Below are 22,262 nucleotides of genomic sequence, written 5' to 3'. Positions count from 1 at the left end.
GGTAGAGACGGGCTGTCAGGCTCTGGCCCAGCGGCCCAGCCCGCCTCCCTTCACCAGCCCTGGCTCCTTCCCAGCACTTCCCAGCATCCCTGCCCCAACGTGGCTGGTGGTTCTGCGCCTCCCTGACACTTCACTTCCACCCCACCTTCCGTTTCCTGTCTCCATCTCTTGTCTTTTGGGGGACTTTCCATGAGACGGTAAAGTTCAGCAAATTATTTAAGGATGAATGAAATCCAGCCCCTCCACGACCCCCTTTATGGCATTTACACCAAGTCATTGAGATTGGGCTCTCTCCTCAAGTGACGGGAATGTGTCCCCCAAGGGCTGCTCTGCTTCTCAGCCTTAAGGAAGTGTGGCCCAATACGCCCAGAAACGAGCTGCAGGAGCTCAGAACGCAGCCTCCCTGCCCGTCTCCTGGGACCGTCAACCTGGACGTTCCACGGTTGGGCCTGGGCCGGTCCTTCAGAGAACCCAAAGGCAGGCAGGGAAGAGCCACTACCCAGCCCAGCACCCCCTCGCTCCCTGAACGGGCTCCCTGGGGAAAGCCCGAGACCCCGAGGGGCTGACAGATCCCCTATAAAATGTGAGAGGACCCTCTTACTACCCCAGCTGCCCTCTGGGGCTTAGAGCCTCTCTGAGTCCAGCGAAGGACCTGAAGCTCCCAATGTGCCAGCAGGGGTGGGAGCTGAGTTGGGGTCAAGGTGGAGAGAGCTGACTCACTCTGCAGAGTGTGGGGGCATGGGAGCTCTTCCAGGACACCGGGCCGCAGTCATTCTGCTCACATCTCAATGACAGAGCAACCCTCGACTTAGAACATATTGATAACTTGTATTGTCCTTACTTGATGGTGATTCCCCTTCCCAGTGCACAAAGCTCACGATTGTCGCCTTTCCAGAAACTGTGGCAGTGTGGGTAGTGGTATTAGTCTCAGGTGTCCCAGCTGTGCCCTGAAGGTACTGATCCCTGCTCCCTTGTCCCCACCTGGGGGCGGGGGCGGCCACCCCGTGTGTAAGCCATCCAGGAGACAGGACTGCCTGCTGCGTCCTCGCCGCTGGAGGTCAGGGGCCGGGCCTGGCAGAGGGCTCAGCAGGAAAGGCTGGCAAACAGCCAAGCGTTGCAGCCTGAAACCCCGGAAACAGGGTCAGGAAGCCCCAGCCCTGCTGGCTCACGTGTGGGCTCTGGGGAGCTGAGGGAGCTGTGTTCAGTCAGAAGCACAGAGGGAGCGGCAGCTGGCCTGGGGACCTCGGCGCCGGGCACCTGCGGGCACATGGCGGGCACGCAGCGGCCACGCCCGGCCTTGGGCCCGCTTCGCTCTTCGCTGGAACAGGCCCCTTTCCAGACTCTGGGTGTGCACGTGTGCTGTAAATACGACCGTGACCACATACCCGCATCCACGTCGGGCAACGTGTCTCATGAATGCGGGCCACGCGTGTGTGTTCATGAGTGTGCAGACACCGGTGTGCGCCTGGGATGACAGCGGTCACCGAAGCCTCCTTCCCACCGAGGGGCCGAGGCACCAGGGCACCCAGCCAGTCCCTGCAGGTGCATGGGCGCTTGCTTTATTCTCATTTGTATTTTTCTTTTTTTAAAAAAAGATTTTATTTATTTATTCATGAGAGACAGAGAGAGAGAGAGAGAGAGAGAAGCAGAGACATAGGCAGTGGGAGAAGCAGGCTCCATGCAGGGAGCCCGATATGGGACTGGATCCCAGATCCGGGGATCACACCCTGAGCCACTCAGGCGTCCCTTTCTTTTTCTTTTTCTTTTTTTTTTTTTTTGAGATTTTATTTGTTTATTCACAAGAGAGACAGAGAGGCAGCGACACAGGCAGAAGGAGAAGCAGGCGCCCTGCAGGGAGCCCGATGCAGGACTCGATCCCGAGACCCCAGGATCACACCCTGAGCCGAAGGTAGGCGCTCAACCACTGAGCCACCCAGGCATCCCTCATTTGTATTTTTCTGTATGTTTCTAACCTTCCCAAGTGGAAGCAGCCACACGCACGAACCTACACACACAAAGAGGCTCCCTGCCCTGCTCACCACCCAGCAGGGGAGCCAGGCATAGTCAGAAAGGCCCGAGGGCCAGAGCCGAAGGACTCGGAGGAAAGAGCCGATGAGCTCTGCCTAAGCAGTTATGGAGGGCTTCCCGGAGGAAGCGTCCTCGGAGCTGGGACTTCAAAGATGATGAGCAGTGCTGCTCCAGATGGATCCGGACTTCCCGGGCTGAAGGCTCCCCTGGCTCCATCTATTTCGTGGGGCAGAGCCGCAGAGCCCACCCTCTGTGGCTCCTTGCTGCGCTGTCCCCATCGCCCATCCTCACCTCCCTGCACCTTTGAGACAGCATATGTCCTCCCCCATGTCTCCGTGTTCTGACCAAACCAAATAAGCAAATCAAACAAACAGCTAATAATGCAGCTTATCTGTGGGATAACGGAACTTTAGTTCCAATGGAGGCGTTTCATTTGGACTAGCCTTTTTCTGGAAGCTTCTGAGTCACCTAAGCCTAAACACAGAAGGGGAGGGGCACCAGCCTGGCCCAGTAGAGTATGCTTCTCTTAATCTTGGGGTCGTGAGTTCAAGCCCCCCGTTGGGCATGGAGCCTACTTATAAATTAGTAAATAAAATAAATAAATTGGGACGCCTGTGTGGCTCAGCGGTTGAACATCTGCCTTTGGCTCAGGGAGCAATCCCGGAGTCTTCATCGGGCTCCCTGCATGGAGCCTGCTTCTCCCTCTCCCTATGTCTCTTTCTCTCTCTCACGAATAATAAAATAAAACAAAAATAAAATAAAATAAAACCAGAAAGCGATTATGGAAATAACCCAGGCCCACATCCCACCCTGGGAGCCAGGATCCCTCCCAAGTCCCCTTTGGGGATCACCTTGTGTCAGCCTGAACACCTGCGTGCACAGATGAGCACACAATCCTGCACGGACACCCATGCACCCAGCCTGACTTAGAAGTGCCCACGCCCCCATCAGCCATCAGACCCCAGGTAACCTCCCTACCTCCTGCCAAGCTCCTACCCTATGCCTCCCTCCCCTGCCTGGAACTAGGGACACAGTGGGCTAGGGACCACCCGGCTCCATAGGCTGGGGAGAGGTGAGCTCTGCTTCCTTCTTCCTGTGTGGTCTTAGAGAGATCAACTGACGTCTCTGAGCCTCTAAGCTTCTTTTTGTAAAGGTAGGGACGGGATGAGGAAAAAGATACAGTTTGTAAACTGTGAACTGCTCTGCAGATGCTGTTTATTATGATGAAGCCATGTGAGAGTAATTACAGAGCAACCATCAAGGATTATAGAACAATAAGGGGCAAATGGCACACATATGTGCCAGGGAGGCCCCCCAGGAAGAGCACTTTGAGCGGAGTCCTCTCGTGGCTGCCATTTGGGTGGTATCTCTATGCCCTGTTTTCCTTGCACAAGATAAAACGCCTCTAATGCTCAAAGCCAGCCTGGGGAGGGGGGTCAGCCCAACGTGAGACCATGAATGAGGACCTGTTGGTTCAGAGACTTGATCACACAGCTCAGAGACAATAGGCCGGGACTGGAATTCGTGTCTTCTGGCCACGAAATGTAGGTGCTTTCCATTCTGTAAGGACAATAGGACAGTTTTCACGCCAGAGATCTGAGAAGATGTGAGTCACATGAGTTGATGAAGAGAAGTCACTATTTGCTATGGGGAAGGGCATTCATTCATTCATTCATCAACACCTGTTTCTGAACACCCATCACCTGTTGAGTAAATGAAGATAAGGGGTGGAGTGGCATTGAAGGGATGTATGTGGGCTCCTGAGGGCGTTTGTGGCGGAGATCAAGGTGGTGCCTTCCTCATCCAAGTTAGTCCTAAAGCCAAGACCCAGCCGGAGGCTGGCAGGGCTCAGCCCCAGGCAGTTACTGGGAACTTCTTATGCATGGACAGAGCCTGTTTTTCATCAAGACCGGTTAAGTGAATCCCAGGGCTTCAGTTGAGGGGGGCAGGAAGGCAAAGGGAGAGAGGGAAGGAGGATGAGGGGGGCCTCCCCTGGGTCACTCAAGGGGCCCAGGGGATGAAGGGAACGGGAGACAGAGCCTGGCAGGGCAGCCAGGTTGGCGGAAGCAGGGCTGGGCCCAGGTCCAGGGCCACCAGCCCTGCATGAGGGAGGGGTGGGCGGATGCAGGCAAGCTGGACCCGAGGGAGCAGGGAACAGCCTGATTAATAGGATGATAGGGGCAGATGGACGGGCAGCCAGGGCTGCTCTGGACACCAGCCTCCCGCTCCCCGGCCGCCAGCCAGGCCAGTGGTCTGGGGGCAGGGACACCGGTGGCCTCTGGTGGGGGTGAGGCTGTGGTGAATGAATCACTGGCCAGTGCCAGGAGCCTGCAGGCCTCAGCACTCGCTCCCGGAGGACTAGCTAATTCACTTGGAGGGAGGCCGGGCCGCTAATGACAAGAGCAGCCTGCCTGGGCCCTGCTCAGCCCCATGCACACTGACCACTAAATGAGGAGCTGGGCCACAGGGGACAGGAGGACCCACCCCTGGCACAGGCTTGGCCGGGGCTCCCCACCTGCCTTCAGGAGAGGCACCAATGCCCCTAAGGATGGGGAGCCCCCCCACCCTGGACCAGATGAAGAGGAGGCACAGACTCCCCCTCCTGAGCTCCAAAGAACCTGATTACGGTGGGACAAGTAAGAATCAGGTTGGAGGGGAGTGGACAGGGCGGGCCAGCCTAGCCCTCCTGTCCTGGGAGAAGGCGGAAGAGGAACCTCGTTCAGCCAAGGCACAAAGCCAGGTTGTGAGCTAGGCCCCACCAGGAATAGACATTCAAGTCCCCGAGAAACAAACCACTTGGAAAACAAGGCCTGGCACCCTGCCAGGCCGTCCCTGACGCATGCTGTTTGCTGATGGCGTAGGTGTGGCATTCCCAGGCTGACCCCTATGGTGTTCATGCCCCAGGGTTTAGTGAGCACATACTGCAGGGCTCTCTGCTGGAGTCCAGATGCTGTCTCAAAGGCTCAGCCAGGAAAGGGCTCAGCACACAGGAATCGAGACAGGGATAACACCCAACTTCCACGCACCGGGTGCCCAGCCCCACACCGGGACTCTGCATGTGCTACCTTGCTGTCCTTGCATATACCTGTAAGGCAGTGACCGTTAACCATGCCCATTTTATGGAGGATGCCCATTTTATGGATGAGAAAACTGAGGCTCAGAAGACTGGCTTGATGGCCCAAGGCCTTTAACCTGTAGGCAGCAGAGGCAGGTCTTCAATGACTCCCAGGTGTAACCTCTGCCTTGTAGCTCCAGGACGCTGGGTTCCAGGGTTGGGGGATGGGAAGACTTCAGGCTTCTGTCCTTACAGAATCAGAGGCCTCACCAGTGGCCCAATGGGGCCAGAAGAGCTGGGCACTGGTGAAAGGAAGGATTAAAGGGCTTGCCCTTGGGGTCCTAGCATCCATTTCAGTATTCTGAGTCCCCCTCCCAGGAGACAACATGTCAACAAACTCTTGGACAGACAGTGGGGAGAAAGGAAGGGATGCAGGCCTGTGAGGTCCCTGGGGGCTGTATGGTCCCGCCGGCCTGGCCCTGAACACGCCCTGAACACCAGGCTGGCTCTCCCCTCCTTGTGGTGGCTGCCATCCCTGCGCTGTGCCCCAAGGCCCCCCAGCTCATCTCTAGGGCCGAGAGGAGCGAGACCAAGCAGGGCCTCAAGGACTCTGTGGCCAAGCGGTCGCCAGGCTCAGTGGCCTCCTCCAGCGCTGGGGAACAAAGGTGACCTGGCTTGGGAGGGAGGGTGGTGACCACATGCTCCCCCTCCCGCAGCAGCTGGGCCTGGAGGGAAGGGGCCTCGGGCGCCCTCTGCTGGCCTGGTAGCTCCAGGAGGAAGGGGGTGGCAGTTGCCTGGGGGCTGGCTGCTCCTCCTCCTGAGCCTGAGGCCTGGCTGAGTGTGCTACCTGCGTGTGCGAGAGTGTCCGTGCGGGCCTCTGAGTGTGTCTCTGGGTGCCTGTGTGCAGCATGCCTGCGTGTGAGCGTGTGGCTGCGCGTGCATATCTGTGTCTGTGGGAGCACCTATTGAGGTGTGTGTTGGTGTGTGTGCACATCTGTGTTGTGTGTGTGTGTGAGTCTGTGCCTGTCTGAATGTGCACTTGTCTGTGTGCGTATGAGTGTGTGTGTAAATGCACATTCCACCTGTGCCCCGGGTGTGTGGAGTGTGAATGGATCTGGGCTTTGGCCTGCAATAGTTGCAAGGCCTGCGGCTGTTCAGCTGAAAACACCCTGGTCAGGTGGTCCCCGGAGTGGACAGCTCACGTGGGCACCGGCAGGAGGCTGCGAGGGGCAGAACTGGCCACTGGCCACTCTAATGTTCACTCTGTGCCTATGAGGAGAGAGAGAGGAGGAGGAGGAGCCCCTTCCATCCCTAAGGAACTCTGCATGTGAGCAGTTAGAAATGAGATGAGAAATAAGATGACAACAACACTCATAGGTTTAGGCCTATGAGGGTCTAACTCGGCCTGGAGCAATCCCAGAATGCTCCATAGAGGGGGCAAGCCCGAGCAGAGGCTTCAGGGCACAGAGAGGGAAGTGAGGGCACACCAGACAAGCAAAAGGTTCACTGGGAGCCCAGTGGTGAAAAGCTGGGCCAGAGAGGGCACCAGGCACAGGTGCCCCGATTATGCCTGGTGTGGGGGTGTCACTGGAGCAGTCTGGCAAGGGCAGAGATACTGCGGGGCCAGAAGGTGGATGGGGAGCCCTCTGCCTCCTGCCAACAGTCGGGAAGGAAGGTCCATGGTTTTTCCTTTTGGGGGGTGTGCAGGCACTGAGTCGGTTCTGCTTGCCGCAAGGAACTACCTCAGGACGAGGATGCCCAGGGCACCCACACTGACCACAGATGCTCAGATGCTGGGCCCTGGAGCCCTGTGGAGGCCTGGGTGCTGCAGAGATCATCCCACTCCCCCTCCAAGGCCCAGTGAGGTCCATGCTGCGCCAGCTGCAGTGGCCTCGGGGCGCCTCTTTTGCCATCAATGCCTCCTCTGTGGCCTGGGCCTGAGAGGGTAGGCTGGGTAAGGCCTTGGGCCCCAGCCAGCCTGGTCCCCTCTCAGGGTGGCACCAGGCCGGCCTCCTCGGCACTGGCCTCAGGGTCTTCAGTGGACACTCTCCATCCTTAGGGCCTGGTGTTCCTGAAGCCCCCGGCCAAGGCTGGTCCTACCCTGGTGAAATCAAGCCGAGGGAAAAGTTCCCGGGATACATACTCCTTTGGGCTCAACAAAATGGGCACATGGAGGGCACCTGGGTGGCTCAGTGGTTGGTCTGCCTTCAGCTCGGGGTTATGATCCGGGGTCCTGGGACGGAGTCCCACATTGGGCTCTCCCTCTGCCTGTGTCTCTGCCTCTCTCTTTGTCTCTCATGAATAAATGAATGAAATTTAAAAAAAAAAGGCACATGGGCACAGACGCCTGCCTATGGGAGAAGTGCAGCTTTACTGTTCTGAACTCTCGTGGCCTTTTTAAGTCAAGCCCCATTTACCAGCTACAACCCTGCGGGTGCTGGCCTCTTAGTTCCACGCTGCCTTTTCCTACGGGGTACCCAAGGCCTTGTATGGGAGCCGTGGTTGGTCTCTGCAAGCCACTGCTGCAACAGCCCTGGTTCCTGCCTACCCACACACCCGCTCCGGCTGAGCTTGGGCTCGGGGACACGTCCTGTGCTCCTGGTCTGCAGCTACGCAGCCATTGCCATGAGGGAAGGGGCGGGGGGGGGTTTCTCCAGAGCCGCCAACCTTCTCACTGTATACACCACCGCTCCCCCTACACTCACCAAGAAGGGAGGTGAGCAACCATGCACCCCTGACCACGTGGAGGCCACGCTGTGACTCAGGAGCCTGGGCCCCCTTTCAAACCACTCTTTCCCTACTAGTGACAAGAGTACACTTTCAGGAGAGTTCTGCATGCATCGCATCACCTAGCCCTCCCAACAGACCCACAGGGAGGTCTCGTGTTGCTTCCAAATTACAGCTGGGGAAGCTGAGGCCCAGAGAGGCCCAAGGTTCAGACTGGAACCCAGACCTGTCTGACCCCAGGCCCACACCTACAGCAGGCCACTGCCGCCCTGCATCCAAACACACCTCGCCACCTCTCACTGGTTTGTGGCCATGGGCTCTCCGCCGCCCTGTCCGTCTTGTTCCTTGCTCTTCATCTTCTGTGGCTCCTACAGATTCCAGATAAAGCTCCTGTCACATTGGCATTCAAGGCACCTCTGTCACCCGGCCCCACGGCTCCTCCTCCTTGTGAACCTGTGCTCCCGTGTCTATCATTCTAGTCTCCAAGCCGTTGCCCAGCTCTCCGGCCTCCGTGGCCTGCCCTCTCTTCCTGCCCATTCCGGCCTTGAGAGAGGGAGAGGTGAGCCACTGAGAAGGAAAGTGAAGGGACAGTCCTCCCCACCACCATGCTCTGGCCAGGTCTCCTCCCTGCCGCTCCCTGCAAAGCTCAGCCCCAGGCTCCCGAGGCACGGGCCCACAGAAGCCCCAGGCCCAAGACGTGCAGCTTGCCACGGTCCCGCCTCTGTCTTTGGAGCCTGGTGGAAGGCTGACCCTCTTCTGGAGCAGGTGTTGGCAGGGAGCTGGCGCATCGAGGGAAAAGAGGCAGCAGGCGGAGGGGAGCGCACGAGAGCTGCATCCCCTCCTGGCACTGCCTCTCCCTGCCCCTGGGAGCGGTTGCTAGGCTGGCACGCAGCAGCAGCAGGAGCACACACTCCTGTGCGGGCACAGCCTGTCAGCTGCACCCACAGCCCACAGGCAGGAGTAGCCGCGGGCACGGGTGACACTGCGCAGGGAAGATGCCGAAGGGCCAGCCAGACCCTGGGCGGCACGGGGGAGTGGGCCTAGACAGAACAGGGCCCTGGGGCCACAGCGGAGGAAACTTCCACAGCTGTCCAGGTGGGGATGACCAAATGGTGGTGGGGGTTCCCACACCCGACACCCAGGGTCCTGGCTGCTCGTCCTTGTTTATCTGCATCTGCCACCTTCCTGGCATTACGGGAGGCCAAGGGGCTGATGGGCCCATCCGCAGCCCGGGTCTGCTGCTCTGTCCCTGTAGGCGTAGGCCCCAGGGCCAGAAGACTCTTCCAGGCCTCAGGTCTGGGAGCCTCCTCTCTTCTCCAGAGTTCCAGGTACTCAGAGCTTCTCCGCGGGCCTTCATTTCAACCAGGCATTCAAGAGGCTGGGAGTCTGGGTCCGCTCCAAATCCTAGGACGCCCTTGGGCTCCATTAGGCTCTGGCCTTTCCTGTAGGCTTCCCTGAGGCTGCTCTCAGGATGTGTGTGGCCTGAGGGGGGAGGATTTGAGCCTTGGGCTGAAGGGGCCAGATCACCAAGCCTGGGTCCCTCCTGCCCTCCCCTCTGCAGTCCTAGGAGCAGATGTACAGCTGGGTGTGAGTGGTGAAGGCCCAGAGTGGGGGGTGTGGAGGGAGGGGCACAGTGATTCTGGGCAGACTCTTCAGCTGGCAGAGGCTCCTGCCAAGACATTTCCCCGCCCCGCCCCCCTCCCCTCCACTCATTATCAACTTGGGGTTTGTGTGCAAACAGCAGCTGGTCTCTTTTGTCGGCCTCCCCTCCCCCCTGCCCCTTCCCTCCTCCCCAATGCCTCCCAAATGGCTTTTCCATCTCAGGCCCTGCTTTTCCTTCCAGGTAATTTAGATGCTGAGGCTCTGGGGAGCACCTGAGAGGGGAGGCAGCCCCTGGCCAGCCTTGGCTCTGGGTCCTAAGTTCTCCTCTAGCCCTTCAAAGACACAATATTAAACTCATCTGGGGGATCCCTGGGTGGCGCAGCGGTTTAGCGCCTGCCTTTGGCCCAGGGTGCGATCCTGGAGACCCGGGATCGAATCCCACGTCGGGCTCCCTGCATGGAGCCTGCTTCTCCCTCTGCCGCCTCTCTGTCTCACTGTGTGCCTATCATAAATAAATAATAAGAAAATTAAAAAAATAAATAAAATAAAATAAACTCATCTGGGACATGACATGAGAGCCAGAGAGGATGAGTAACAGAGCAAAGTCAGACTGGGCAAGTGCAGAGCCAAGCCCCAGACTCAGGTATGCCTGTTTGCAGAGCCTGTTTGTAGAGTCTGTTTGCAGAGCCTGTTTGCTGATCCAGTTCACACACACATACCCAAGCCTTAGCTATTCTTCTGATCATCCTACGGCCTGGCACTGCTTCTATTAGGGTCCCTGGGAATATGGTTCCACTCCCAACGTTCTAAGCTGTGTCAAGGACTCCAGCTGAAGTAATTCTGTGTGCCTGGGGCTAAGGTGGCAGGGCCCTGTCAGTTAGAATCAGGAGTTGGGATTAGATGCTGAGGACAATGGGAAAAGGAACTTTGCAAACAGCAAACCCTGTAGACTGTGGAGACAGAGAGCAAGGAGGCTGATCAAGACAGGAAAAAGTAGAAGAGCATGGGCCAAGGCGCTGGTCCTAGGGCAGCGGGGCAGCCAATCTGGAAGCACAGACTTGGTGACAGTCTGTGGGTAAGAGGGTTGAGGATGACACCCAAGTCTCTGGCCTGGGCAGTACAGAGGAGTAGGTGCAGCAGGATTAGAATCTTGTGTTTGAGACAAATTGGCTTTGAGATGCTTGAGGGATATCCAGGTGGAGGTTTCTGGAAAGATCCAGGAGACTGGTTATAGCAGGGCAGGTGGAGGTCTGGGGGTGGATGAGCTCGCCAAGATATGGAATAAGGGGAGAAGGGAATTGAGGATGGAGTCCTGAACAGAAGGCTCAGAGGTCAGGTCAAGGGAGGGCATTGTGGCAGGCACGGGGTGGGGGGGTGAAGGGGTGGGGAGGTGGTAGGTAACTACTGGATTTGTGAACTTGAAAGCAGCAAGGGCTCCCACAGGGCAAGTCCATGGTATGGCAGGGGCCGTGGCCTGCTGAGTGGGTGTGGTGGCTCCTTACCAGGCGGTCACTCTGTTCTTCAAAGATTTTAGCTATTTTAATCCTTGTAACAGGCCTAAAAGGACAAGCCTCAATCTCAAATGGAACCAAGATTAGGCCTGAAGGTGGCGGAGAGTGACTCTGGTCGTATTTGGGATGATGGCTTGCTGCTGTCCCTTGAGTGCGCACGCAGGGAGCACCACACTCTGCCAGGCGGTCGGGTTACTGAGTCTGGGTCCCTGGGATCCTGCCTGCTGCACTGGCCACACACCCAGACCGGACGGGCCCGCGCTGGGTGAGTGGGCGACACCAGAGGCACCTGCGCCTCCCAAGAGCAGCACAGAGAACGCAACCCCCAAGAGGAGTCTGGAAAGAAGCCGCGCGGCTCATCAGAGGGAAGCAGCCTGCGCAAAAGCGGGGAAGCGCAGGGGGGGGGAGGCTCTGGCCCAGTGAGAGGGGTGCAGCCCGGGCGCCGGTGCTCCCACCCGGGGCTCCCCCGTGGCCCCTGCCCGTGGCCAAAGGTCGGCCTCTCGCCGGAGCTTCCCCGGGGCGGCTGCCCGCAGGCCTGCGCCGGTGCCCCGGGGCCGGGCCTGCACACGCGCGCGCACACCGGGCACACGGCGCGGGCACACGGGCCGGAAGTCGCGGGCTGCAGCCCGGCGCGGGGCGGCGGGGCCGGGCGGGGGCCGGGCGGGGGCCGGGCGGGGGCCGGGAGCGGGAACAAAGGACGCGGCGGGGCGGGGGCGGCGGGGCCGGGCCGGGATTGGCGGCCGGGGGCGCGGGGAGAGGCCCGCCGCGCGGGGATTGGCCGCGGCCTCCGCGGGGCCCCCGGCGCCCGCCCCGCCCCTCGCGGCAGAAACCGGAGCCCGGCCCGCCGCCCCGGAGCCGCCCGCGCCCCGCCACCTGCGGGTTCCCGCCCGGCCCCCGCCGAGCCGGCTGCGCACCTAGCGGCCCCCCGCCCCGCCCCGCCCCGCCCCGCCCGGCTGCGCGCGGGTCCCCAGGGCCCGGGGCGGGCGGGCAGCCTCCCTGCGCCCCGCGGGGCGGGGATCCGGGCACGGGAGGGCCGGGTCGCCCGCGCGGAAGTGGGGTCGGCAGGACCGGCTGGACCGGGAGGGGGTCCGAGAACAGGAGGCGCCCCGAGGGGACCGCCCGGGGGGGCTGGGGGGCCCGAGGCCCGCTCCTGGGGGGTCGCTGGGGCTGAGGGCGGCGCCGACCTGCCAGACAGGGCCCCGGCTGGGCTTGGGGTAGGGGAGGTGGCGCCCGGAGTGCCCCGGCAGCCGCCGCTCCGTGCTGGGGGAGTCCCTGCCGAGGGGCCTGCCGACCCCGTCCCGCTTTCTCAACTGCCTGGGAGGTGAGGGAGAAGGGGAGGGGCGGGGGACGCGGGCCACCAATCACAGCCTCAGCCCCACTTTGAATCTGGGCTGGCGGCTCACCTGGCTGCCTCTTTGTCCCCACTTGCCTGCCTAGACACGTCCCACTCCACCCCCACCCTTTGGGAAGCTCTCCCCCACCTACCTAGTTCTTCTCTCCTGGTTTTCCTGGCTGGGACTGACGCTGGACCTTGGTCTTCCCCGGGAGCTCTGGTGACTCCAAAACATGGCTCGCTCTCTCTCTGCCCCATCCTGGGCCCTGCATTGAGACCTAAACTGCGGGGTGTGGGGCCCCCCATCTCCCCATGATAGCCACCAAGAGCCAGTGGTGCTGGGAGCCGAGCGGGCAGGAGCCGAAAATATGCAGCGAAGGTCCTGGCAGAGGGCTGGTCCAGGCACCAGCTCTGTGACCCAGGGCAAGCCCCTTACCTCCGAGGTGGCTCCTGCAGTTGTGAAGCTAAGGTAATAAGGATCTACTCCCAGGTTGTTGTGAGGATTAGATGAGATCCTGTAGGAGACTGAAGCCTCGAAGTGTGTGTGGGAGAGCAGGGGATGTTTCCCGCCTGTCCCACGCTGGGCGACAGGCAGCCAGAGAGGGTGAGTGAGACTCCCCGGTCCTGCCCTGCGGGCAAGGGTCAGGGTGTCAAGTTGGATGACAGAGAACGGCACAGTGCCATCCCCGTGGAGCCCAGAGCCCCCAGACCCTGAACGGAAGGGAGCTAGAGTTTAGGGTTCCTGGCCTCACACATCCCCCAGGCTCTCCAGGGAAGGTGGGGCAGGGGAATCTGGGGGTGGCTCTTTTATATGTTCTGGTTTGAGGATATGGAGCCAGGGGCCTACAGGTTTCTCCCTTCGGATGCCCCACAAACTCCTACCCTCTCCCAAATCTGCTTCTCCATTCACTGCTTTCTGCCCTGCCCCCGCCCCACCCCCCAGCTCTAGCATGAAACTTGTCCCTCCAGGCTGCTTCCTTAATGTTTCTCAAATCTGTCTTACCTGTCTTCTCTCTATTCCTCCACTGCCATCTTAGTCACAGCTGGGACCATGATGATGACCTCTACCTGACCAGTGTCACCCTGCCACCAGGCTGCCCTGCCCACCACCCCCACCAGCACCCCGCAGCCTCCCCTACAGCCAGCATGAAAAACTAACTGTTGTTCCTTTCCTACTAAAATTCTCTAGTGGCTCCCCGCTGCCCCTGGGGCTCCCTGACTGGGCCTACCAGCGGGCCTAATAACTGGGTAAGCCCACACTCTCCTGCCGATGATTGAATCCTGAGGCCATTCCTTGTGTTGTTTTGTTCTGAATTAAGTAGGCTCCACACTGGGACTTGAACTCACAACTCTGAGATCAAGACCTGAGCTGAGATCAAGAGTCGATGCTCAACTGACAGTTACCCAGCTGCCCCTGAGGCCATTCCTTGTTAACTGTGTCTTGGTTTCCCCATCTGTAAAATGGGGATGTGTTCCCACAACTGGCGGTAACAAGTGGGCAGGGTTCCTAGTGCTTGGCACATAATCATACTGACCCATCTAATCCTTACAGCAGCTCTGTGTATAAAGTGAGCATCATACCTGCCATACTGCATCCACAATACCCCCAATGAAAGTAGAATAATGGGATAACCGAGTTCATACAGTTATGGATTAGAGGAGCTAATGCATATCAAAATCCAGAAGAGCTTGGAGCCCAGTACATTCTAGCTCTTATTTTTTGACTCTGCCTCTCCTGCCAAACTTTCGCCCTCTAACCTCCAGTCCCACTGAAGCAAAGGTAAGTGCCTCTTCCTTTGCGCTAACCACCTTTCCCCTCCCCTGCCCCCTCTCTGGGTCCTCTCACCTGGCAGAGAACCGGAGCTTATCACATAGTTAGGAATCCGTGGAGGAGGGTTGGGGAGGAGCCTGGGCTGAAGGGATTAGCCAGTGCTCATGCGCCCCCTTGTGGCTATCCTGGGCCTTCCAGGCCTTGACCCAACCTTTAACATGGGAGGGCGGAAGACCATCTCAAGGCCTGGGAAGGTAGGCGAGGCAGCCTGAGGCCGGAGTCTCACCCACGTTACTCCCAGGGTTTAGGCCCTGGGGGCGGCAGGGATCTGCAGCCCCCTGGCCAGCTCGACCTTTCTTCCTCTTCTCTCCGAGAGTTCTGTTTGTGTGTATTCGTCAGTGTGAGCTGGACTGTGCGCCCCAGAGGCCAAGAGTTCAACTGTGTCTCCACATGGCAGCAACAGTTTCTGTTTTTCAGGACATGCCTGGCGGATGGGGCGGGGTGGGGGGGGTAATAGTCAAGCTCACCTTCAGGTCCCTTGCTTGTGTGTGGCTACCACCCGACCCCATCTGGGCTGAGAACACTGAGCCTCTCAGCCTGCCAGTGAGCCAACGGTGAGCTGCAGCCTGTCACTGGAACTTTCTGGATCTTAGTGAACTCCATGGTGTCCAGGTCTCTGTGTTCTGGAAAGACAAATCCCCAAACTCTGTGTCTTCTTGCACACATCGACAGCTATTGGGCTGCTCTGGGCCTGTGTGTGCACCTCGAAGGGGAGCTGGTTTGCTTCTCCCCGTGCTTCTGTGGTCCCACTTGCTTCTGCGTGGTCCTGAGTCGTAGGCCCGCATTCACGAGCGTCTCGGGGGTAGGATACCTGTGTCTCCCCTAGTTATTTTGCCAGATTATCTCCCTGTGCACAGGCAGGCTTGCATAAGAGCGAGGAATTGGAGTCAGACACGGCTGAGTTCAGATTCAGCTGTGACCTAGCTGTGTAATTGTAGACAAGGGATTTAACTTCACTGGGCCCCAGATTCCTCCTCTGCTCAGCGGTGATAATAATGCCTATTTCCTAGGTTGTCGTGAGAAGTAAATGAAATGAATGGAAAGCCGGGGTGTGGTGGTGACGGGCACACAGGAGGCAGGTGATAAATGGTGGTGATTACTGGTGCTGGAATGTTTTTGGCTTCCAGCAGGGCCTCTGTGCTCTGCTTCTGTCCCCATGTCTCTCCGTCCTGTGAGCCACGCCACAAGGCAGATACCCCTCTACCAGTGTTCAGAACGGCTGCAAGCAATTGCCACAGGCTGGCCAAGAAGCCCTTACGGCACCCAGACCGCACGCACCGCTTGTTTCATACACACAGGAACACGCATGCAGGTGACCTCGTTTTCCTGCCCTCGAATTGGAACGCCTGGGCTGACCAGGCAGATGTGTTTATGGGGCTAAAGGGGCAAAATGTCTGAAGCCAGTCCTTGCAGACTCCCCGGCCTTGGCACATGTGGCCACCTGGGGGAGCCCTCTGTCACTCTGGGAAAAGAGGAGTGGAGGGGGATGTGTGGAAAGGGGAGAGGTGCCGGCCGCTTTGGGGACCAGGGGAAGGCTGGGACGGTGGAGGGGGCGTCCCAGGCCCTGCGAAGCATCTCTTCCAGGAGCCAGGCCAGGAGTTAATCCATCTGCTGCCCCCCTCCACCCCTTATGCCCCAGGGGGGTTCTGAGCAGAGATGTCCAGGGCTGGGGGCGCAGGGAGCAGTGGCAGCAGCGGTGAGAACCTGGAATTCTGGGCCCTCAAATGACTGAGCCCCTCCAAACGTTCCCACCCCGCCCTCAGGAAGAGTAATGCCCGGGCGTGTGTGCATTTGGCTTCTCAAAATCGCCAGGATTCCCAAATCGGCCAAACTGCCTGAAGCCCTGAGAAGCAGGACAGGAAGGGCCGGAGAGGTGAACACTGATGAGAGCAGAGACTGGAGGACAGTGACCCCGACGTGGCACAGCAGAGACCAGCCTGAGCCTCAGGATGGCTGTGGGCTAGGGAATGAGGGAAGGAGGAGGAAGTGGGGCCGGGCGTGGGCCTCTCTCTCAAGAGGCTGGCTGTGGGCGCTGGGGGGCTCAGTGGTTGAGCGTTGCCTTCCGCTCAGGGCGGGATCCCGGGATCCCAGGGTCCTGGGATCGGTCCCGTTGGGCTCCCTGCAGGCAGCCCGCTTCTCCCTCTGCCTGTGTCCTGCCTCTCCCTGCCTGTCTCTCATGAATAAATAAATAAAATCTTAAAAAAAAAAAAAAAAAGAGGGTGGCTGTGAGGAAAGGGAGCCCAGAGGGCAGTGGGCTCAGGGCACTCCAGCTAACATGTAGGGACTTGGTAGCTTCAGGGTTGACGGGAAGGATCCAACACTGCGAATACATGGAGTCCGGTGCCCAGAACCACGGGGGGTGGGGGGGGGGACCGCCTCTGCTTCCTCTTTGGGGACCAGAATGTGAGCTCTTAGCAGGTGACAGAGGCAGGAAGTAGGATGCCCTGCTGGAGGGGCTCTCTCTTCTTTGGGACTTGGATGGTGGGGAGAGGGAGCCAAGAGGAGGGAGGGGGAGCGGGAAGGGAGTGGGGCTTTCCAGCTGGCTCAGGGCTGGGGTGGCGGGATCCTACGATGTGAGAGCCCTGGAGGACAGTGCCCAGAGACGGTCTCCCAGGTCTGAAGCCCCTCTCCGATGCCTCTTTCCTGAGGATCCCATCCAGCTCTTCAGGGGGACTCCAAGGACCCTCAAGAACTGAGACTCATTGATTTTGGTGAAAAACAAGAGTTTCAGTAAAATGGGGACCCTCTGTCCTTGTCCAGGGCCGGAAGGGGGTTTGAAATTGCCTGGTTGGTGGTCTAGGTGTGAGGTCTTTTTGGTGCCCCCTAGCAGGCAGGCAGGCAGAGAGCGGGACCTGGGGGATGGACCCTCCCATCTTCCCTTGGGGACTGACCCTCTTTTCCGGGGGCCTCGTGTCCTCCTCCCCACCGTAATCCCACCTCTTCCTCTATCTACTCAGGATCCCTGGATCCTGAAGCCGGCTTCTGGAGGAGTGAGCCTGGAGGGTGGCCCTGGAGGCCCATGCTGGGAAGCCCCTCCCAGTGGCCCATTTTGCTCCCTGAAGCCTGCAACCAGGGGAACAGATGGCCCCCCTTCCCTGACTGCTCCTTAGTAAACCCTGGGGGCCCCCTCAGCTCCTCCTTGTGGCCTCCCCAGTGTCCCCCTCCTACTTTGGGAAGCAGTGAGCTGAAAAGACAACATCTGGGTCTCCCTAGGGTCCCAGTGGCCCAGCTGCCTGCCTGGCCAGCAGCCTCAAGAAACAGCCACCCCTCCCCCCAGTGCTGGTGTCACCCTGATAAGCATCATTTGAGTACCTGCCACCCTTTGCTGCAGGATCCCAAGCTCAACACCCCAAGCTTGACATCCTAAGGTGCTTCCTACAAGAAAGAGCCTCAGGGGCCTGACCCGCAGAGACCCCTGCCTGGCCAAAGCCACAACTGTCCCTATTATAATGGGTGCCAGTCAGCTTCTCAGTCATATCAGCCACCAGACCCACTGGGCCAACTTAGCCCTGGACTGAAAGACATTTCCCCCCTGAGCCTGGGTAGGTGCCACCAATAGTCTATGGGACAAGTGATGGCAGAGGGGCAGAGTGCTGTGCCTTTGTCAGGGGACCAGGGCCCAGGGCTCAGGCAGAGGAAGGCTGGCTTCCAGCCAGGGCCCTGTCCCCATCACGTGAATGTCACTGTGCCCCCCAGGTGCCCGGCCTGCTCCTCTCTGTGGAGACACCCAGGGGCCAGGCCACAGGCACTCTTGGGAGCATCTGGGTCTCACTGGGCCTTGTCTGAAGAGAAGGAACAAACACTGACTGATTTACATATTGAGTTCTCCTTTGCATTTCCCGCCCAAGCTCTGGCCTTGACCTCCTCCCCGCTGTTCCTTCCCACCTAGGAAAGGCTCCTGTGGTCTACTCTCTGAGAATCAGAACAATTACCTGTGGGCCCCCAAAGCTGGGATCTGAGGACCGAGGGCCAATGGGCACAGTGAGCTGCCTGAGGTCATCCAGCCAGCTAGGTTCAGAGCGGGACCTCACCCCTGCCCCCTGGGAACCCGGGCTCTTTCCCTACACATGCAGCCTGCCTCAGACCCGTAGACAGACCACAAGGGGGTTCAGGAGGCTGTCTCAGGCTCTCCAAGGCTTGGGGCAGGACCCGAGACTCTGAGCATGAGCATGTGGGTGGGGATAGAGTGAAGGTGTGTACCACAGCTGGGTGGAGGGCAGGGAATGTGAGGGTGAGGGTGGGGTCTGGGTGTGGGTCCTGCTCTCCTTGGCACAGCTGGGCCACCCCGGTGAGCTCTCGGGTATGGGGGCCAAGCTGGTATCCCCCTGGAGCAAGACAGAGCCAATGCCCCGAAGCCCTCGGCCAGGACAGCTGAGAGCCTGCAGCACTCTGTGACCAGGAAAGTCACCATCACACGGGGCTTTCCTGCACTTTCCTTCTCAGACTTGGGGGAATTATCCTTTCTATGGTCTTGCACTGATCCTGTTGATTTCTGGGGTTTCCTCTCTGTCACAATGATCCTGCGGTGGTGGGGTACAGCAGGATCCCCCATGGCCTGCCCCTCCTCCACTGGCCTGGCCCTGCCTGAGCTCCCACCACTGCACCACTGGCTCTGACCATCTGGAATGAGGCCTGCAGGTCATCTTGGAGGGTGGGCACTCCGTGTAGCACAAAGTCCCTCCAGGGGAGGAAAACGTCTCTGGGCAGCAGCCCTTGGTCCTTCCCCAGGGGGAACTTGGTGGACTTCACCTCCTACCTGCATTTGGTCTGGAAGTTGAGGCCAGGCCTGATTCCAGCTAGATTCATGGCACACCCAAGTCAGCCTCAGGGCCCCAGCCTCCTCTCACCACCCGTCATCAGATCCATGAACTGATGGCAAGAGGTGTGAATTTGCCCTGGCCCCAAACTGCAGAGGGGAAGTAGGGGGTGACAGGTGTCCAAAGTGTGTCCAAGGTGTCCAAAGTGACACTGCCTGGGATGGCTCCCTGCCTCCCAAGCCATCTAGGAGTCAGCCAACCAACACACGGTAACCCACACTATTCACAGCTACTCACTCTGCACCCATGCAGCTTTGTGGGAGGGCAAAGCTGACCCGCAGAATCCAGGAGCCCTAGGGCCTTATGGGGCTCTAACAACCATGGTCAGGGACCTGCCAATTACTAGTCTTAGCTTGGGGACTTGGTGAGAGCCCCAAAGCCAGGTTTTGCTTGCTGAGCAAAGGGCGTATTCCAGCATCTTCTTTGCCCACGATCGGGGTCTCGACCCCATAAGCAGGTATAGCCCAGGAGGACTCAGGCTACCCGTTGCCCAGCCCAGCCTCCTAAGATGCCAGCAGGCACCAAAGGTCCATCCCAGGGCAGGACATTATTGTCTTATGTAGCAAAGAGTCCTCCCCTTTGCTAAAATTGTGAAAGTTAAAGTTCCAGCTGTGGGGGCACCTGGGTGGTGCAGTAGGTTAAGTGCCAGACTCTTGGTTTCAGCACAGGTCGTGATCTCAGAGTCCTGGGATCGAGCCCTGTGTCGGGCTCCATGCTCAGCGTGGAGTCAGCTTGAGATTCTTTCCCTCTCCCTCTGCCCCTCCTGCCCATCCTCACACACACTCTCTCTATTTTTTTTTTAATTTTTATTTATTTATGATAGTCACAGAGAGAGAAAGAGAGAGAGAGGCAGAGACATAGGCAGAGGGAGAAGCAGGCTCCATGCACCGGAAGCCCGATGTGGGATTTGATCCCGGGTCTCCAGGATCGCGCCCTGGGCCAAAGGCAGGCGCCAAACCGCTGCGCCACCCAGGGATCCCCACTCTCTCTATTAAAATAAATTAAACTGGGGATCCCAAAAAATAAAAAAATAAAAAAAATAAACTGGGGATCCCTAGGTGGCGCAGCGGTTTGGCGCCTGCCTTTGGCCCAGGGCGCGATCCTGGAGTCCAGGGATCCAGTCCCACATCGGGCTTCCAGCATGGAGCCTGCTTCTCCCTCCTCCTGTGTCTCTGCCTCTCTCTCTGTCTCTCTGTTTATCATAAATAAATAAATAAATCTTTAAAAAATAAAATAAATTAATCTTTAAAAAAAAGTGCCTGTTGTGCTACACAAAGAACCAACTTCTGAGAGAGATGCAGCCCCAGGGTCAGTCCACACAGGGTAGTTGCACAGACACACTATTGCTTAGAAGAAACATGGTGACTACAGAGCCAGGTGGGAAGGATGAAGACTGTTCTGGAAACAGTGTCATATATGGAATGGTGGGAGAAGTTGGTGTGGCTTAGCCCAGAATGGATGATACTCTGGCAAACCTTCAGTGTTATTTCACCATTCATTCCGACAACATAGTCACTGAACACCACTGCGCTCCTGGGAGCCTGGGACCCTGCCTTCACAGAACACGTGAACAGACGAGGACCATGAGATGGACATGAAAGAAGACAGATTTCAAGGGTGCCTGGGTGGCTCGTGGGTTAAGCATCTGCCTTCAGTTCAGGTCATGATCTCAGGGTCCTGGGATCGAGCTCCGCATCCAGCTCCCTGCTCAGCGGGAAGTGTGCTTCTCCCTCTCCCTCTGCCCTCCCCTCAGCCTACTTGTGCTCTCTCTCAGTGTCAAATAAATAAATAAAATCTTAAAGAAGAATTTCAAATCTATGTAAGACAGAACACATTGAAGAAGTGCCTTCCCTGTCCCTGGAAGTAATCCAGAAATGCAGTCGGGGAGATGTCTGCTTTAGGTAGTTGAGGTGACAGAGACGACCACCAAGAGCCCTTCATACTCAAAGATTTGGCCATTTTACCAGCATATGGGTTACAGTGTCTCCTGCTTTTCCCCATCTCCCTTCTCCAGATTCCTTGAGGTCTCTCCACCTGGCAAGGATGGCCATTGTCCTCTTACTCACAGGATTCTTTTTTTAATATTTTATTTTATTTTTAAAAGATTTTATTTATTTATTCATGAGAGACACAGAGACAGAGAGTGAGGCAGAGACACAGGCAGAGGGAGGAGCAGGCTCCTTGTGGGCAGCCTGATGCAGAACTTGATCCCAGGACTCTGGGATCACACCCTGAGCGGAAGGCAGATGCTCAACTGCTGAGCCACCCAGGTGTCCCTTAAGATTTTATTTTTAAGTAATCTCTACACCCAATGTGGGACTCAAACTCATAACCCTGAGATCAAGAGTTGCATGCTCCACTGACCAAGCCAGCCAGGTGTCCCTCCCTGACAGGATTCTTTACTTCAGGTTCTGGAACCTTATATCCTATAGAAGAGTGGTTCTCTAACTGGGGAACTGTCCCACTGAACAAGGATGGGTGAGTGGGCTGGGGCTGAGGGGGACTCTGAGGCTGGAAATTATTTTTTTAAAGATTTTATTTATGAGAATGAGTGAGATAGCCCGAGCGGCGGGGGGGGGGGGGGGGGGGGGGGGGGGGGAGGCGGGGAGGAGCAGACTCCCTTCCACTCCCCCCAGGAAACCCAGTGAAGGTGGGCTTGATCTCAGGACCCTGAGATCATGACCTGAGCCAAAGGCAGACAACTGACTGAGCCACCCAGGCACCCCTAGAAATGATTTTCTGGTGTTGGGTAGAAAGGGCAGGGAGAGCCAGGGAAGGCAGCTTGGGCATGAGTACCCCGTGACTCAGGGACAGACCCCAGGGAGCCAAGAATCTTGGGGCTGCAGGAGGAGGGATGGGAGTCACGGGGAAGCCGGCAGGGAGGGCCAAGAGCCAAGCAGTTTCTTCTCCTTCAGCCCGGTAAGGGGGGTGGGGTGGGGTGCTGCATGCAAAGGCCTCCCAGACCAGGATTATCTCTCAGATGCAGCCTGGAATTATACTCTCTGAAATTAGACCAATTAGAGATTCACTAGGGTGGCAAACTTCTTGCTAAAAGCCCCACTTAATAAATATCCCATAGGGAACCTGCCCTATCAGCTATGAAAGTTGGCTCAAAGGCTGTAATTGGCGAGGAGGCCGGCCTGAGGCCCCAGGACAGTTTGGGGGGTCGGAGCAGACACCTGCGAAGCTCGGGTGGGGGTGGGGGTGGGGATGTCGGAGCCGGGTCGCACTCCTCAGGCTCGGGACGCCCTGGCCGCAGGAAGGCAGCCGCGGGCTCCAGGTTTTGAGGCCGAGCTCTCTCGGGAGGGCTGCAGCCTGGAGCCTGGAGCCTGGAGCCTGGAGCCCGCCGAGAGCCGCG

At 58.3% G+C, this 22,262-nt stretch overlaps 1 long non-coding RNA gene across 2 annotated transcripts; it reads right to left on the bottom strand.

Moving 5' to 3' along the window:
- Nucleotides 1-2,954: 2,954 nt before the first annotated feature.
- On the bottom strand, nucleotides 2,955-14,523 carry LOC140616186 (uncharacterized). Of its 2 annotated transcripts, none has more exons than XR_012016722.1 (4): nucleotides 14,103-14,523; nucleotides 12,409-12,885; nucleotides 8,096-9,914; nucleotides 2,955-5,385 (listed from the first exon to the last, which is right to left on the bottom strand). It is a non-coding gene; the product is annotated as an uncharacterized lncRNA (long non-coding RNA). The 2 variants fall into 2 exon arrangements; XR_012016721.1 differs by having other exon boundaries at nucleotides 2,955-3,588.
- Between the last annotated feature and the right edge of the window lie 7,739 nt (nucleotides 14,524-22,262).

This window comes from Canis lupus, chromosome 24, assembly GCF_048164855.1.
Source record: "Canis lupus baileyi chromosome 24, mCanLup2.hap1, whole genome shotgun sequence".
NCBI classification, from domain to species: Eukaryota; Metazoa; Chordata; class Mammalia; order Carnivora; family Canidae; genus Canis; species Canis lupus.
This window is presented reverse-complemented; position numbering and strand designations above follow the sequence as displayed.